The following is a 19,146-nucleotide window of genomic DNA, read 5'->3' as shown; positions in this document are numbered from 1 at the left end:
GTAATATTACACAATTATTTGAAAATATCGTAAAAAAACAAGATTTTCAGCGTTATGTTTAAATCTTGAATCATAAACAAAAAAAATTAAAAAAAAAATTTGTTGCTAATACAAAGGTATCCGATATAAACTCTCACTTTTGACGATACAGAACTACTTGAGCTATATTTCTATAATTTAGAGATTTATTTCGTCATGAAATCACGTGATTTGAGATGAAACGGAAAGTCTCAAATCTATGATGAAAATGTTTAATCAACTCAAAACCCCATCGTAGAGCATTACGGGAGATTGTTAACTACACTACTGGCCTTTAAAATTGCAACACCAGGAGGCGACTCACCACGAACATGAAATTTGCAGGATGGATAAAGCATATTGTGGTACGCAAATGATTAGCTTATCAGCGCATTCATGCAAAGCAGGAGGCGGTAGCGCCACCTACAATGTGTATAAAAAAGAGATTTGACAGTAAGATTCTCATACAAAAATTTAATTTCATCATTGTTCCTGGGTAAAAAAGTTTTTGTTATACATCGTGTAAGAAGGAGAAATGCCTATCAGCACGTGTCTGAGTCTGATCAAGGGTGAATTGTGGCCTACTGAGATTGCGGTTTATCATACCAAAGTATTGCTGCTCGCGTTGGTCGAGAACCCATGACTGTTAGCGGAATATGGAATCGATTAGTTCATGACGGTCATATGGAACTCCGTGCTGGATCTCAGCGGTGCCCCCATCACTAACAGCCGAGAATACAGACATTTTATCGACATGGCCTTAAGGGATCGTACAGGTAGATCACGAACCTTGGAGTCATTTGCAGGGCAACAAGTGTCTGCACGAACAGTTCGACGACATTTGCAGCGCGTGAATTGTCAGACACGGCGTCTATGTCTTCGGCGAACCTTGACGCTGACCTTCATTGACACAGAAAATGTTAGCCTGTTGCCCTGGCCAGCACGTTTTCCTGATCTCTCACCAATTGAAAACGTCTGGTCAATGGTTGAAGAACGACTGGCACGCCACCACTCGTCAGTCACTATGGTCGATGAATTGTGGCAAAATGTTGAAGCGTCATGGAATGCTGTACTCGTCCATGCTATCCAATTTCTGTTCGACTCGATGCCCAGGAGAATAACTGCTGTTATTTTGGCTAGGGGAGTCTGCTCTGAATACTGATTCCTCAGAATCTATACATCCAAATATCTTGAAAATTTAATCACTTTTTCTTCCAACTATAATGTATGTGCCCAATAAATATCATTCTGGGCTTTGCTTTCCTTCCTGGTGTAGCAATTTTAATGGCCAGTCGTATAGAATGACAAAACTTGGATGATCGAAAATAAAGTGATGGAATAAGCCGATCTGCCCCTATGGTGGTCGTCACGGTGTTAGCCTCATATCAGGAATCTCGTATTCGAATTCCGCTTCGGGCATTGATGCATTTTATATCTCTGATCCTTTTGTCTTTTTTGTGTTATTAAGCAGACGTTGATCCAGTTATATGGTGCTAACGATAAAGTGATTATTAAAAATGTTAGATACATTAAGCACTAAGAAGTTATTATTTTACGAAAAAATAGAAGGATGAATTATTTCTTTACTATAAATGGAATTGCTTTCGTGTAAAAAGTGACAATAATTATTTTGTCCCTTTGACTTGTTCGCTCTTAGCATGAACCAGGAAACAGTTTCGACAAAAACCATTGTTATCCATTGTTTACAGGGGGATAATAAATAATGTTGCAAACAAATACAGTTGAAAAAGAGATGGACAGATAATTTAAATTTTTTTAAGATTTTAAATTTTATTTATTTTAAGATTAAGAAGGCGAAAAAATGCTTTTTGGAATATTCAAAACCGTATGATGTGATTTTTCTGTCCAAAGAGAATGCATGAAACGTAAAGTTGGCCATTACAGTGGAGAACAATTTCTTGTTGCATTTATACAATTGCTTCCTCTTGGCGAATTTGAGTATAGGGATTTCAAATCTGGAATTAGTTTTGCTTCTAAAGATATAGATTTTTTTAAATGAAAATCTCAGCCATTTTTGTCGCAATATACAAGTTTAAAAACTTTATATATCACAAGATGTCACATAAATATTGTGTCAAACTTCGAAGAGAGTTAAGTCACATCATCAGGATAGCAGTGCGTAGGACCCCATGTTCGGAAGTAGCGTCGTATGCAACGGGGAGTTTCCCTAATATGGCCTATGCAGAAGCACACAAAGAAACAGTTCATAACAGAGACGCGCCCCTATCGCAGTATGATGAAATTTCCGGTCAAGAGTTCCTATGCAATATTAATCCTGATGATATGACGTAACTCTCCTAGATATTTGTAGCTTTATTTACGCTCCCCCCTGTTATATATCTCTTTTTTAAACTTAAATATTTCGACAAAAAATATGCTAAAAGCGTCAAATAATGAAGACTGTATCTTCGTGAGAAGAACCGAATGCAGATTTGAAATCAGCGATGTGAAATTTTCCAAATTTTTTTTACAACAGAAAAAAATATTGGTACCCTGTGTTACCTTTTAGTGATATATAGATAAATACAATAAAAAATGATATTAAAAAGAAAGTTAAATTTCATGAGATATATATCGCACATTGTCGAAAAAGATGGAAATGATCAAATAACTCTTTAAATACGTATAAGATCAAAAATCTAAAATTACACGCATGAATTATTTTCAAAAGTGCCATTCAATATTACAAAACTTTCTTTTCTCAAATATAAATATATTGCCAGGAGGGAAATAGGAACTTCTTTTTCTATTACAGATTCGGATATTTTGGTAAAAATCCCAATTTTACAAGCAAGTCTTTGCATTTTCTTTTACGGGCGGGAGTGCAATAATAAAATGGAAATGAGGAAATAATTTTTTTTACATGGAGATATGTCAAGAAATAAATGTTTGATATTATTTAGAAAGAATTAAAAGTTCACACCACTTTGGCCCTAGGAGTTGAAAGATCAAGATATCAAGTTTATTATTAAAAATAAAAATTCTGTGTGTATTTATATTGACGATACAGAANTATATATATATACATAACAAAAAGAATAACCAATTTCTTGAATATCCCACTAGGTTGAGGACGAAACTAAAAGTTTGGGAAAGCTAAGTATAATAAGACAGGATATTTGTTTGGTTTATATTGTCATATAGGATTATTTTTGACGAGGTTTATTCACCGTATTATCCCATGATACGATAAAAAGGGTTAGGATAGCCAGACAATTGGTTAAGTATTTTTTTCAGTGGTTAATAGAATACTAATAAGATTGGATATATCTAGAAAACCATAAGCAAAATTAGCTTTTTTCAAACGAACAGCCTTTTTCATTTATAAATAATAAATTTAAAAATATATTATTTTCATTTTAAATTTTTATTGCAATGTTCTCCAAAGAATATGTAAATTTTAATGTAGTACAAATATTGAAGTATGGAAAGTATGAGAATTGCATTTGTTTCCTGTTTATTGAAATATTTAATTCTAATTAAAACTTTTAGAGTCTGATTTTGAATTCTTTCATTATTCGACATATTTCCTTTTCATTGTGAACTGCTACATCTCTCTGCCATAGAAGTTTGTTCATTGAGAATTGAATGGGATTATTTAAATAAAAGCAGTTTCAGTCAATACCATACGTTTGAAATCCAGGGTTTCAAACTTACGATATAGTGTTCTTATATGATAACAAAATTATATAATCGTTAGAAAAGTAAGCAAAAAATATAGTAAATAATAGTAATCAGTATAAAGTTCATTATGGTCCTTTGGAATAATTCAAACTTTTCTTTTCGAATATGAAGAAAATGACAGCTTTAAGAGTCTATTGTAAAAAATACTCAGAACCTCTTTTTCATATTAGCAATATACAATTGATTCACTAAAGAGCAGCATATACAGAAAACACAAACACATGAAGAAAAAAGGATGAGAAGAAAGAAGCATGTAAGGATGAAATAAATCGATGTACATACATGTACCACAAGTTATGCAAGTCCTGTGAACCGAAGATCTTAAATTTTATTCCTGGCCTGCCAACATTTATCATATTATAATCCCTCTCGAATCAGGAAGCTGCAACAGCATGTCGTTTAGGGGTAACTGAAACTTTTATAAGAAATCCCGCGCATTTGTTCCTTTTCGGAATACTCTGTATTAACTTAATTAGATAGTGCATTAGCTCAACGAATTTCATTCCCCGTACAACATATGGTTAGTCAATAATGATGCATCCCTTACAAAAATTCAAGGTATTTTTGAGGTTTATATCAGGTTACATTGATTGGTAAAGGTCAATTTGATTTGGGGTTTATTCGAAGATGATTTCAAAAACAACCTTAAAAGTTTAAAGGTCAAAATCCCAAGGTATAAAATCAAGGTGTATGAGGTTGTTTTATTCACGCTTGAGGTTGTTTTGAGGAAATCTACTTTAGAGCAGCAAGTTGTTTTAGAGGTGTCCGGATTATTTTTTTAACACTTCAAGCAAATTCGTATATTTGTGGTGCGAATAATTTCACCCGGTCTAAACTAAAATTATTTCTGAGTATACTGNTATATAATCGTTAGAAAAGTAAGCAAAAAATATAGTAAATAATAGTAATCAGTATAAAGTTCATTATGGTCCTTTGGAATAATTCAAACTTTTCTTTTCGAATATGAAGAAAATGACAGCTTTAAGAGTCTATTGTAAAAAATACTCAGAACCTCTTTTTCATATTAGCAATATACAATTGATTCACTAAAGAGCAGCATATACAGAAAACACAAACACATGAAGAAAAAAGGATGAGAAGAAAGAAGCATGTAAGGATGAAATAAATCGATGTACATACATGTACCACAAGTTATGCAAGTCCTGTGAACCGAAGATCTTAAATTTTATTCCTGGCCTGCCAACATTTATCATATTATAATCCCTCTCGAATCAGGAAGCTGCAACAGCATGTCGTTTAGGGGTAACTGAAACTTTTATAAGAAATCCCGCGCATTTGTTCCCCTCTGGAATACACTGTATTAACTTAATTAGATAGTGCATTAGCTCAACGAATTTCATTCCCCGTACAACATATGGTTAGTGAATAATGATGCATCCCTTACAAAAATTCAAGGTATTTTTGAGGTTTATATCAGGTTGCATTGATTGGTAAAGGTCAATTTGATTTGGGGTTTATTCGAAGATGATTTCAAAAACAACCTTAAAAGTTAAGAGGTCAAAATCCCAAGGTATAAAATCAAAGTGTATAAACTTGTTTTATTCACACTTGAGATTGTTTTGAGGAAATCTACTTTAGAGGAACCAGCTTAGGGAGGTTGTGTTAGAGATGTACGCATTCTTTTCGTGAAGAGTAAATGAGATTGAAATTAAGGTTCATTAATGAGGTTATTTTTAGTGCCAAACATAACATCATTTCTTACCATAGGTGTATTTTTTTTTTCATTTTTCAACCTCAAAAGCACATTTTTTTGTAAGGGATTACTGTAGAATTGTAACATGCAATCTTATAGAAATCAGATTATATTCCTAGCTGTTAAATGGCCTAAACAAATGATAATGCAACAAAAGAATATTATTTATTATGATTATTCAAATATTATAAAAATGAATTGGTATCGAAAAGTCATCCTTTCCTTAATTTAGACGGATTTTTTTTTATTGGAATAGACAATTAATTAGCGGATGATTAAGCACATAAAAATGTACAGTATACTATCGATATCTGAAATTTAAAGGGTATTTTCGAAACAGCAAGTTTTCGAAATACAAATTCAGAACTAAATATGTTCTAAAAAGTAGAGCCATGAAACATACGTACAACTGTTTACAAATATTCATGTAATGATCATGGACCATAAATCTAAATACAACAATGATAATTTTATTTTCATAAGTTAGACAAAAATTAGTATGCATTAAATAGAAAAGAACTGGTTTACAATAAATTTAAATAGGGGGTTTTCCGAAAGAAATTAATTTTCTATTTCAATTTTGGGAAGAAACTCTTCGACATAGGAATTCAAATTAACATTAGGTGTATAGATAATACAAAAGGGAAAAATATTTTTTTGAGATAACGAGGTTTTCGAGATACCGAAGTTCGAGGTATCACAAGTCTACTGTATCTAGTTAGAATTAAAAAAATTGAAAAAAGTTTTAAATATATCAGTTCGGAATTTCAGAGCAACCACCAACTGGTACTTAACTTCATAAGTCTCTCTTCATCTTCCAACATCCGCTGGTCTATTAAAAAATTATATTCCTTCATTAAGAAGAAAAAAAGTAGGGTGAAAACTAGCAGAATATGATTAAGTTAACCGTTTTTCGGGCCATTAGAGAACATTTAAAAAAAATTCAATAATTAATACCGAAGTTCTTCGGTAATGATTTTGGTAAAATTAACTTTAAAACATTGTTTTATAGTATGAGGTAAAAGTTGGTAATTTTATCGTGATACTTTAGATAGATGATGGCATAAATATCATTTATTCGGTAAATTTACTTTTCAGTTTTCTATTTGTTTTATTATAAGTAGAGCGATAAAAATTATTATTTTAAAGTCAAAATTTTCAGTAAGCAGATACCATATGGAAGAAAAAATTTCTAAATGAATAGTTTAAATACCATTTTCTTTCCTTATCAGAAATGTCATTACCATACAATACGGAATTATTATTGTCGCCAAGTCGTTAGAAGAACTATACGTTTTTAAATAAAGTCTTATTTCTCTAGATTGATACTTTTTTCTTACAACTTTTTGGCAACCAACATTAAACCAAGTCCCCTAATGAGTTGGCATGCAGTTACAAATCCTTACATAAATATTGTGTTATTATTTTTTTTAAAAAAAGTCTTAAGCAATTTAGATTTGGTATAAAGACATCCTTAATAAAAAAAAAGTTGAACTATTAAATTTATTCAACACACTATCTGGAGCTCACATAAAGCTTAAAAATACTCACATAAAGTTCACATAAAGCTGTCGTTTATGACTTTTAAATTTCTTCCTAACTTCGCCCAGAGATTTCGAAAGTTATACCACACTTATAATTCGAATCCCACAGTCATATTCTCTGAAGATTTGCCTAGTTAAAATAGTAATACGATTTTAAGCTTCAGCTCAAGTGCGGTAAAAGTTTTGGGGGAAACAGAATCAGCTCTGAATTCAAATTCGAAAGAAATGCAAATTTGATCCACGCCAACCATTGGGAAATCGTCAACTTAACCTAGCCTAGATGTTGATAGCCTCGTCTTCAGGGGAAATTGGGCTTCACCAGTCATCGACGCGTAATTACAATTGCATTCAACGACCAGAATACTTACATTTTCGGTCTTAAAATGAGATGTGGGAAGGAGAAATTCCTTAGAATTCTCAGAGAGTAGCTTAGAAAATCCCTTAATTGGTTTTTGCCAGGATAGATTTGAAATGTTAGAATCCTCGCGAAATTTTTGTGAAATAGCTATCCTTATTTAACGTTATTATTTAGAAGTAGTTTGCAAAATAAATTTAGAAATCTCAGGAAAATATCATGGTGATCGGCAGATTTTAATGCTTATTATTTAGAAGTTGTTTGCAAAATAAATTTAGAAATCTCCGGAAAATATCATGGTGATCGGCATATTTTAATGCTTATTTAGCTGTACCCAGAGTGCGTTGAAACTCCCCCAGTTTGAATTATATTTAAAAGAAACCACTCTAGAAAAATTTTCGCATCAAATTATGGTAAAAAGTGCTGACTTTCAGGGGCTGGTACTTTTAACAAGAACAATTAGAGTAAAAATAGCGAAATCTCCCTAATTAAATATATACCGTAAAAAATATGGTATAATATTTTACCCATGATGTACCCAAAGTGCCGGTACTCTATACCGTAATTCTATCAGGATTTTTTTACAGTGTATGTAATTCGAAATTAAATAATTTACATCATTTTAATGTGACTATATGTTCTTATGTTAGGGAGAATAAAAATTTAGATTTTTACGTTTCGTTGTAGATATGTTCATTCTAGTACTTTTGTATATGCAAAAACCGTTCGGAGCTTACGCGAATAAATTTGAAATATTCCAACGCGTGAGCAGACCGCATAGCTTCCCATGTGAGAAGAAAGGATTTTCCAGTCTACGCATTTGTAATTACTGCTCTTGTGCTGATATGGTCATGATAAAGGTGTGGCAGATCGAAAACTGAAAATGCTTAAGAAATGTTTCGATTGGTTTGTTTGACTTAATATCAACGTTGTTAATGGATTCGTTTCAATTTTCATCCAGCACAACAAATTCCAACAGCTTCATTCTTAAAGCTGAAGGCACAGCAAAACACACATAATTGATTCATTTTTCCAATAACAACGCTTGGATTAAGTTTTTATTTAAGTTAGATCATAGTAAATGGCCTGAGATTTAAATCAGCGTAATGGCGTCACGTGAATCGAGAAATGCGTTGTCGATCGGTTTCCATTCTTGCACCTCATTGTTTGCAAGTTTCTAATCAGGCTTGCCCAATGTGTTCTCGATCTTTTGCAAGTTTTTTTTTCTTCCATTAGTCAGATATTTCTGCTTTATTTATTTATTTATTTTTCGCGTGACGCCCGAACGTCCGTAGTAGGATGTTTTAATGTCGACAGTTACCTTCCTCGTGCTTTGAACTATCAGTGTTCCTAAAATTGCATCGCTCACGTTTGGATAATTTAGGAGCCTAAAGAGGATAAACTCTCAAAAATCAGAAGAGCAATTTGTTGTTATATGAAAGAAATGTCGTTACATAGAATGATAAGAATCAAAAGTTTTCATTGCATAGTAGCATGGCATACATAGTTCCATTATGTATAAAGTTATGATGATCAAATTTATCTTTCCATGTGAAATGCATAGTGCTTAGCGTTAGATTTGGCAACAGTATGCAACAGCTGGGAGTGTATAATTAAGGTATAGAAAGATATTTCTCGGATTGAAGGCTGTTGTCTAGTAGTTACTGATTCATAATTTATTTCATATGAGCTATGTAAATGAAGATTTTTTGAATTTTATTAAAACTACCTCATTTAACAATTTTAATAATTATTTCATGGGTTCATTTCAATATTTTCGTAATTATAAGCTTTGTTGCACACACATATATCTATATCTATCTATCTATCTATCTATCTATCTATTTAGATATCTATCTATCTATCTATCTATCTATCTATCTANCATTGAAAATTTGTATTTGTCTCGAGTCTCAACGTTTTGTCTGATTGTAAAGACACGATTTCCAGTATTAAACTGAGAACAAGCATCGCTGCTTACGGTCAGTGGAGAGGGTGGGTGAGCCTGCGTACGGACCGAGGGAGTGTGGCATCGGTTCTCGTTAAATTGATCAACCGTTAATTGCACGACTTCGTTCGGAGGTCCAAAGCAGGGGAGCTCTGTCCTCCGCAGAGGATCAAAATTACCATGGCATATCTTCGGATCATCCTCAGAGATGTTTCTCAGACCATCGCCAATTGCTCATTGTGCTACTACTACTACTACAACTTAGGCGCTTCTTAATAGACGAGTTGAAAGGTGAACTCGTCCTTATTTCTTCAATAGGTTTTTCAGCCCCAGCTTTTGCGGAAACATTTCTGTTCTTTCCTTGCTTAATTTCTGTTTTTTCCTTGCGAATTTTACAATTTAGAGCACTTTTATTTGTTACCATATATATGGTGAAACACACGTTAAGAGAGTAAAATATTTCGACACATCTCCTGATTGATGCATTGGTATTTTGTGCTGATATATTGTAATTCAAATATAATATATTACGATATATACTGTTGTACACCACCCTACAGTAATAGAAGAGACATTTTCAGTTTTTTATATTTATTTACTTTAAAAATAACTTTCAAAATAACTCTAAAAATTACTTAGAAATAACTTTAAAAAAATTTAGTAAATTTAAACAAAATTCACTGAGCAATTTAAAATTAATTAAGAAAACATTAGTTTAAAATTTGAAGGAAAAAAATCGTTGAAAAATATACCAGATATGAATATTAAAAATAGCTCTTTTGTACTGCACATGCGCTAGAAATATTTAAAATTACTTTTTCATAATTTTATAGTGAATCGTGTTAGGCAATTAATAGAAAATATTTGATTTAAAAATCAACCAATTTTCTAGGCAGTTTTTGTACTTTTTAAAAAGGCTCAAAACGATATGGGATTTTCCACATATATAATTTTGTTTTTGCTGGCAGGTAGTGCAATTTGCAATACTGCATAATAAAATTTATAGAAAACTCCTGATTATTTTGAGTTTTTTTTTTTTTTTTTGAAATTACAGAAACAACTTTTTATGTTTTTAAGAAATTTATCTCAGATTTTTTTCCATTAGTTGCCCAATATGATTCACTACCAAATTATAAAAAAATATATGAAAAATATCTCGCGCATGCGCAGTACAAAAGAACTGCTTTAAAAACTCATATCTTGCGCAGTTTTTTTTTTCTTCTTAAATTTTAAAACAATTATTTTGTAATTAATTTTAAATTGCTCCAAAAATTCTGTTTGATTTTACTGAATATTTTAAAAGTTAAAGGAAAAATCGTAAGACAAAAAAAAATCAGTCTCTTATAACAATATTTATATATGCATAAATATTTAAGCTAGATTTACGAAATTTTATACAGCTATTGAAAATAACATTCAAAGTAATTGATGCAAGTTGCAAGCTTATTGCTTGATTTTTCTAGCCTAGTGTGTTCAAAAATACGTGATTTTTCTTGGAATTTATTGTCTGTCTCTTAAGTTTTCGAAGGCTTTAAACTTTATTGCAGAGTAGGAAAAATTGCATGAGCTGGTCACTTCTAAAGCTACTAAATAGTGCTGTAAGTATATTGTAAGGCGGTGTATTGTAATTAAAGTTTGTTGTTACTTTTCTCTTTTTAAACACTAAAAACCCAAATTAGTCGGAAAAAGAGCATGTTTATCGGTGAAAGTTCGTTTTCATATTCGATTTTGTCAATTTCAATTATCTCTTAGCAAGAAATTTATCATAATTAAGATAGCATGTTAGGTAATAAGTGGCATTTTAGTCATTAGATCAAAATTTATTGAGATACTTCGTTTAACTCTTGGACTTAATTTTGACAAAAGAAACATCTTCGAGAACACTTTGCACATATGTTACAATGAAAAACTCATAAAGAGTGGTTTAGAATACAGTTTTTAAAAAAAAAAAATATTGCAAGGCTATGGTTTTTTTTTATACTGAAATATAGTGGATACTATTAACATTTGAAGCCTGGTAAATAAAAGCAGCTAATTCAATTCATCATATTTATTTACTTACTTTCAAAACGTAAATTTAATCAAGTAGGAATTTAAATACTCATAAAATAATGGATAAATGTTAAGCAAGGGGAAGCAAAACTGGAAGTAATCAACTCGAAATGGACATTTTTTGCATCGATCATGCATATAAAAAACAGAATCTTGATGAGTTTGAAAACACGAACGCAAGTTTGTTTTTATGAGGCAGTTAATTTTTTAGAACATCGTTATTGAAAAAGTTCAAACAAAGTTCATTGAAGCAAAAAAAGTAAGCTAAAAACGATCAGTTTATTGCTTCCCGTAAAATTTTATCTTTATGGCATCAACCTTTAAGAGAAAAGATAGTCCCACGTGTGCCTGAAATAAAAATGGGTATACTCCATCCAGTTTTAAAGTTATTCCCTTTAAATTATAAATTTTTTTTCAAAAATTGAAACTGTTTTATCAATTGTAAATTATACAAAATGTTTGCAAATAAAATGATGCATTAAAAAAGAAGTAGGATGGCTTTCCTTTGAACCAGTTATTTTAAACAGAACTGGATTTCAAATCGTAGGAGGCCATAAAAACCAAGCTCACGAAGAACTAGGTGTGATTTTTCTTTTTATAGCTTTTATTTTGATTATTCAGTGACAACCGGTTTTTTTGTTATTCCTTCACCCTATTTTCATTTTTTTGCAGGCATCGTCTGGCGGTTGGGGTGTTAAATTGTGGAGATTTCATAAATTTCAGTTAGTTACAGATTTCAATCTCTATTATGTATAGATTTTGCTTCTTTAACTTACATAATACTTTTTAAATATAGTTCAGTCGAAACACAGAAGTTTGAAATTTTTTTTCTTTGATTTTAAATCATTTCAGTAAATCTTTAGAAATCATACACTGTTTTAAGTTAATTTTTATAAATAATGTTTTAACTAATTATAGAAACACTGGAGAACAAATTGTTTGCTGCATTTATACAAATACTTGATCTTACCTAATTCGAATATGGGGATTTTAAAACTAAAATTAGTTTTTCTTCTAAGGCTGCAGATTTTTTTAAATGACATTTTCAGTCTATTTTTTGTTGAAATATTCAATTTTGAAAAAGTTATTTACAAGGGAGGTCGCATAAATGCTCCACTTCTCTATTATGCACACGAAATAGTTACTTTAAACTGTTTCTTTCATAACAGTTTTAAAAGAAACAGTTAACAGTTATTTCGGTTATTAACAGTAACGTTCCTGATAAGTTCTTTTCTCTGAATATAATTAATAATGTTGATAAAAACAGTTAATAACAATTATACTCTACTAGAGAACGTCCCTTGCCGCGTATGGCAAAACTTCCAAGCATGGTTTCCTACGCAGTTTTAATTCTGATTATGTAGAAAAATTGTTTCCCAGTATTTTAATCTAAAACTAACTATAACATGATTTTAACATATATGCTCTAAAAACACGATTTTACTATAACTTATCTATGCAATAACATGAACGTTTCCTTTGGTTTGTGAGGCGTGCTGACTAAAATTGTTAACCAAATTATTTAATAAGTGAAATTACTTACTACTATGTTATTTTTTTTTCTAAAATTAATTTCCCCTTTTTATGCAAATTCAATTCAGTCTTGCTTACAATCTCTTTAGTATTGTATTACTTAGCTGGAATTAATTCTTCCCTTTCAATGTAGGTTTAATTCAGTCTCCTTTCTGATCTCTTATTAAATAATTCAAATTTAACGTAACGTAAAAATGCAATATGTAATAAGTCGATGATCGCAAAATGTAACATGAATAAATGTATATTAGATTTCAATAATAATTGAAGAGACTAATGTTAAAAAAAATCTTATGGATTCTTTTCGCTAAATGAGCAATGCTTCATGAATGTAGCAATTGTTAAACATGAATGGAACAATATTGGATCGTATTTTAAATTCAAATATTAACATTAAAAATATTAAATTCTTGCATAAATATTAAAAATTATCATCAGTTAAAAATAATACTTCAAGTCTACTTGCAATTTTTAAAGCATGACCATGTTTTTTTTAATTTTTTTAATTTTTTTTTTTTTTACCGAAACATATGATCAGGTACTCCTATAATTTTTTTCTATTACACTGAAACTAAATTCGTAAAGATTATTGTAAAACCCTGTATAGCATAAATTGTGCTTACATAGTATCTAAAAATTTGTGATGCAGAAACATTGTAATTAGTTTGAAATATTATATGCCGGCGCCCCTATACTGACCTATTGATCTAACTATCAGTTAGACGAGTATAGATCTGTCTTCATTTTGATATAATCCGACTTTTTGATATAATCTATAAAACTAGTGTTTTATTTGGATTTGAAAATGTAACTTTGGATTAGATAATGAAACCTGTTATTATTATGTACTAGTTATATATAAAACCATTCCTACTTCTTATAAAACCTGGACATTCGTGTATTAACTTTGTATCGTTGTTAAAACTGCTTGTTAAATATTTTGCGCCATGGAACAATACAATATTTATATCACGCAAATAAATATATAATTTTTAAAGCCGATATGGACGCTTTGATCTAAATTTTTGCAACATTCTTCAACTTATTTAAATTTCTTATAAGATAGATTCCTATACTGTTGCAAATGGAAAACAAAGTATCCAATATATGTTGCCAACAAAAATTATTAATTATTATTAATTACCATTAAATTACTATTATTATTTGCCATTAAATTATTATTATTATTTAAAATTAAATTATTATTATTAATTACCAAGTTATTAAGCATCACAAAACCATTAAAAACTGCTTATTTATTTCCAACAAATTGCATCACTGCACAGAGAAAGGAAGTTGGTTAAAACTAACAGAATATGGTGAAATATACAGTGTTCCGGTCACTATGAAGGTACCAAAATAAACGATAATTTTCAGAGAAGCCTTTTAATATAGATTTTCGTTGAATTAACAATAATGAATAGCTTTTTAATACGTGATAAACTTTGGAAAATGTTGTGAAAATTTGTTGTTTTATCATGATACCTTTAGAGCATGGCATAAAGTCATTTATTCTGTTAAATTTACTTTCCAGTTTTGTATTTTTTACTTAATATGCGGCAATAAGAAAAGTAGTTTTGAAGATTAAAATTACCCGTAAACCATTACCATATAAACGGTAGAATTGTCAAATGACTGGTTTAAAAATCGTATATTTTAGAGTTACTGTTTAAAATTATGTTTTTATTTATTTCTTTTATTAATTTACTTTTTTTTAAAAACCAGAAATGGTATTATCTATACGGTAATGTGTTTTTACTAAAAAAATTTCTCCACGTGGAAATAAATGACATAAGTTGATACATTTGACCTTCTAGCATCCACGTGTATGAGAAAGGTGCAGTGGGAATTCATTTTATTTAATGATTTTAAGCCTGATATCACTGAGAAAAACGATTATTTCCTCCCTTTCCCTTTGGTCTACTTGGCCATCACTGTTGTTGTGATTGTTTCTTCCTTACAAGCGAAAAAAAAAAACGTTTTAATTAATTGTATCTGTTAACCTTAAGCTACTTATACTATTATTAACTTAAAGTAATCATTATAAAATTAGCTTTAGATAATCATATCATCTTAATATAATATGATAATAAATTAATAGGATAATATTATAGTCCTATTATCCTTTATTAAAAATAACTTATAATTTAACATATTATCGCAATATAATTGGCATTTACAAGCTAAAAATGTACACTTTGCATTGGTGAAAAAAAAGTACCTTCTACACTGGTAGAAATTTCTCGGAAAAATGGTTAAATAGAAATTTACTTAATTGTTATTTTGCCATATCGAAACAAATCAGTGAAATAGTCGTAAATTCGATAGTATTCAATCTGTTAACTGTGAGAAAAACCGCTCAATAACTGATTTCTCCGAATACGACTAAAAAATAACTTTATCGCACTGACTAGACCGACCTGAAATGAAGTCACTTAGAACCATGAAGATGGTTGCATATTATAGCCGAGAGGGGTAATCTGTCGATCTCATGACTGGCAGAAAGGGGTTCGAATCCCAGCGTTGACACCACGATATTTCCTTCATTCCTTTCAATACATGAAGAGTTTCCAGTGTCCTGTACTCCTCAATTTGTGACCCTGGGATGTTTGAATACGATTCTCTCCTTCACGCATATATGGCAGCACTGCAAGGCTGCTGAACTATCCAGTTGAATTTCCTTTTTTAAGGTTTGGAAACCATGCTAGTTGTAAATGGTTAAAAGTCCGCATAGTTTTCCATTCACGATTTTTTTTACCGTACTAGTTGTATACGGTTTCAAAACCGGAAAAGGAAGAAAAATATTCTTTTCTGGTTAATCGGATGAGCAAACTGCCGACAGTATTATAATTTTAGAATGAAAATGTTTGCAGTGTAACTTTTGTTAACTAATACTTAAGGTTTAGAAATGTATAGGCTATGCATAAGTTTCCCATTCATTTTTGTTTCAATCATTTGTTTTTCATGAGATTTCTGACGCAAAATGCGAGTTAAAATATGATTGTTAAAAACTAGAAATTAGAAACTGGATTATTTCCTAAGTAGTTTTAAAAACTGGTTACACTACTCTAGAAAAACTTAATAATATTTATACATTTTTGCTTAATATCTCCTTCTATTATCTTTTGACTTTACTTCAAACATAGTTTCTAGTGCCATTTTGTTACCTTGCATGTATTTTCCTCAAATTATTGCATGAGTTGATATTTGTGATATTTAAGTTACATTAATTTAACCACAAATCTTTGTGGTTTTTGTAAGAAACATTACTTAAATTTTCTGTACTTTACCTAAAACTTCATCTATTGTTGAAATCTTTCAGCAGCTAGAAATCAGTCCACCATGAACATCTGAAAAAAAAGAAGATTATAGCTAAAAAATTTCTAAAACACGTTTGCTAGCGACAAAATTAAATAAAACAGGGTGGTCTATTTCACCACATAACATAGGCTAACTTATACTACTAACGCAAACCAACCAACTTTAATTCTGGTTGAAAAGTTTACGTCAGCTCAATGTTTCATATTCTACAGTTCAAAATTTTTGGACAAATGATTTTGTTCTATTGGAACCAGAAAAATTAAGAATAGTTTAAAATGATTATTTTTAAGCAATAGTTCTTTTTATGATTTATGAGTAACTTATTTTATTATTTAATTCTGATACCAATTAAATGAATATGTCTGATTAAGAATTATTTATTTCAATACTAATATTTGATTTGATTTTTTTTTATTCTGACAAAGTAAAGCTTATCGTATCTTTTGAAACGTGCATTTGTTTCTCATTTTCAATTTTTTTTAAAAAGAATTAATATTGCAAATACTTTTTATTTCATTGTAGAGCCATCGTACAACCAACCCAAATCTCAGTTTATGACTATCAATGTTCAACTCTGTAGACTTGAAATTATGAACCGTAATTCAGAAGACAAGGGAAATTCTAGATCAAATATTAGGAAAAATTTAACTTCGTGGTGGACTTTCTGATGAAACTAACTCGCATTTGCGTTACAAGGAGAGAGAAAACACGAAAATCTCCCACGGCGCTTAGCCTGACAGAACTCAAACCCATGATTCACGGAGGATATTTTCTCGTCAGCACTGTGTCGGAGCGTGCCGGGTGTGGAATTCGTATCTACCAATTGTCATTGCGATTCGAACGGGGTTCACCTCATAGAGAGGCGAGCGTTCTATCACCAGTGCCGCCACGTCTCTAATTATTAATACTTGGAGTTAAAAAGAAAAAACAAACAGAAATAGGTACTAGAAACCGGAAGGGAAGTTTAACAAACTAATTAATGAAACTTCGCATAAAAGTTTTACAATATGAATTTGCCATTAAGGAATTCTGGAAAAAAAACTCATCTATTAAGCAAGAGTGTCAAATATTAAATACATTGAAAGTTTGCAAATTTTAAACCCACTGAAATATTTTGATTTGCTCGTGAGTGTTTTCTTGTTATAAATAAGCGTCTGGTAATTTTAGTTTTGCTATGTAAAGCGAAATTTCATTTTCGAAAACTTCATTACATATATGCTTCCATCTAGATCTTTTCTTTTACAGCTTTATATCATTTACTGAAACTGGTTTCGACAGAAATTTAATTTAAAATAAAAAAATATTGGAAAGTATTTCTTTGAAATATATTCAAATTTTCTAAAATAAATGCCATAGTCTGTTTCTGGGCAGAACATCTTATCAACACAAAATTGTTTTATAAGAAAAAATTCATACGGGTGCTATAAAGCTAAGCATGAAAAATGAGAAATAAAGCCTTTGTTAGCTCCTCTCACAATTTTTCATCATAAAATGTAAATAATATGCCTAGATTGATTAGATTAGGTGTTTGAAGCAAGACAGAAAAACAATATATATTTTGCCTAGTTGCACAAAGAATATTGGAATTTAGATTCTTTTTTCATTCTCTCAAAGCATATATATTTTCAGAAAAAGTTATTGGGATATATTACACAAAATTTATTAGCCTTAAATTTTCACATCTGATAGACAGCACGCTTTCTCAAAATTTCAAATGATTTTATTTTGAAGCAAGTTTTCTTTTACAGAGATTGATGAAAGTGTATTGAAATTTAATGAATATTTTAATAAATTTTAAGCATTGGGATATTTTTGGTGATGCAAAGAGTAATTCATTTCGATTTATAAATAGCATAATATTCTTTTTGCTTTATTCATTTTAATAAATGAGAAGCAGCCATCTAAAAGAATGAACAAGTGTTCATGATTAATCAAAATACGTATACAAATGGAAAAGCCATAAACAATGATAGACAAAATAAGAGATAAACAAAAATGGAAAAAATGCAAGCATTCAAAAAATATCTTAAAAAGTAAAACTAAATTAATTGTCTTTCTGAACTATAATTAAACTAAAGCATTAAGCGTGACTATAAAATTTACATTTTATTAGTGAATTCTGAAACAGACCATTTTTAGTACTTTTAGTACACTTTGAAATCTCTAAACAGTTGTAAGACTGCAGCAGACAAGGAAACAGTTAAATTTTTATTTTTTGTGACATGTTTATATTAAATAAGTATGAAATAACGAGTAACATAAAGCGGTAACATACTACGTTATTAAAAACTTCACTCCCTTCAAAAAAATACAAAATGGAAATAGCAGTCGACATGTTTAAAGCGTTCAAAAATATGCGCCCATTTTCAAGACTTGCCAGAGGTGAATGAGAAGAAATAGAAGTGATTTCAAACAGAAAACGTAAATGTGCTATTTTTTTCTCTCTCGGCTGCTCCTGTATTTTCTAGTTTTGTTTTTAACCTTTATTTTTCATTTTTCTTGGCAACTTCACATTTTCTATTTCAAATCACTTCTTTTTCTTCTCATTCATGCTTGCAAGACTTGAAAATTGGTGCCTAGTTTCATGAGCTTGAAACATGGCGACTCTTTGTCCCTTTTGTATGGAAGTCTTTAATCAAATTATAACATGTTTATATTCCGGTCAAGAATTAATGTAATTTAACATTATAACTTACGCAGCTTTAAAAGAAAGGAAATTTTTCCTGGATTTGCTTTAGTTTTCTTAATATTCGAGTTATACACAATAATTAAAACAGAGCTGGTATGAAGGATAAATAAAATAAATAAATAAATAAAGGCGAGAAATGTTTGTTTAGATTGACATGTCATTTGAATTCAAAATAATGAAGTTCATAATCTTCATCAATCATAATCCACATATCTCACGTGCTTGTTATTATCAAGTGAGCTTTACTTTACTACATTTAATAATTTT

At 30.3% G+C, this 19,146-nt stretch overlaps 1 protein-coding gene across 1 annotated transcript in view; it reads right to left on the bottom strand.

Moving 5' to 3' along the window:
• Window positions 1-19,146, bottom strand: part of LOC107441265 (G-protein coupled receptor dmsr-1-like) — a 77,064-nt gene that overhangs the window by 11,088 nt on the left and 46,830 nt on the right. The window contains exon 2 of the mRNA XM_016054464.3: window positions 16,160-16,219. The gene's annotated coding sequence lies outside the window, so the exon portion shown is untranslated. The remainder of the gene's footprint in view (window positions 1-16,159; window positions 16,220-19,146) is intronic.

The sequence above is a fragment of the Parasteatoda tepidariorum genome, chromosome 4 (genome assembly GCF_043381705.1).
Source record: "Parasteatoda tepidariorum isolate YZ-2023 chromosome 4, CAS_Ptep_4.0, whole genome shotgun sequence".
Classification (NCBI taxonomy): Eukaryota; Metazoa; Arthropoda; class Arachnida; order Araneae; family Theridiidae; genus Parasteatoda; species Parasteatoda tepidariorum.
Note: the sequence above shows the minus strand (reverse complement) of the source record. Positions and strands in the feature narration are given on the sequence as shown.